The sequence below is a fragment of the Xiphias gladius genome, chromosome 19, assembly GCF_016859285.1.
Source record: "Xiphias gladius isolate SHS-SW01 ecotype Sanya breed wild chromosome 19, ASM1685928v1, whole genome shotgun sequence".
Taxonomy (NCBI): domain Eukaryota; kingdom Metazoa; phylum Chordata; class Actinopteri; order Istiophoriformes; family Xiphiidae; genus Xiphias; species Xiphias gladius.
Window position 1 is genome coordinate 29,190,500 of NC_053418.1, and position 904 is coordinate 29,191,403.

Genomic DNA, 904 nt, shown 5'->3' on the forward strand with positions numbered 1-904 from the left:
CACTCTAGTAAGCTGTGTAATGTTTTCAGTTTGTTAGCCTGAAGCCATCTGCTTTCAGCTAAACTACACATGTTCTGCTATTAAATTTTTTTGTGGCGTTTCTTAGTACTTATTTTAGAAGATCCTGTTTTAACAGGTGCAGCGATCAGTGACTGAAGTTAAACCCATACATCTAAACTGGGAGAAAGAGAAATTTCGATGTGTTGTCATATAGTCTGAAGGATACACAAAGTTTCCAGTTTGTTAGCTGAAGGTTGACTGTTCATCCTGGTGTTTTTAGCAGAGTTAAAGTTTCCCAGCTAAACTGTCTGTGACTGTAAAATGCATAAAGAGAAGGTTCCCTGCATACACTGCAATTACGTTGCACCAGACTCATGTCCTTCTGTTCTATTATCACTCACCGTTTGCTACATTTATAAATAATTAACGTGATAGATAGTTTGACTTATATACAATGCATATACGAAAGATTATTTTGGATCAAAGCACAGTTAGGCTTAAAGGTGTTTTATGTTAGATGGCATGTTTTGATACCCACATTCAATCTTGTGTTTGATAGTATAATTCAATTCAAAATCGCTAAAATGGCCTAAATTACCCTGATTTTCTATAACCAAAAAGAACCACGTTTACTGGTTAGTTAATAAATATCAAAAGTCTATAATAATTTTAATAGTCTGTAAGATACAGTGCTTCTAATTTTTATATTCTATAGGGAAGTAGACTACGAAGACTGATTAATCATCTTATGGAGTATAGCCTACCAGTGACACAATGTGATTTGTTTTTGGACATATAATTACATATTATAGAAATGTTGATGTGTGGGAAAAGTAAATCATGATAAACTGTTACTGCTGTTGATACAGATTAAGTTTGGTGTATTTCTCTTGATGTACTGCAG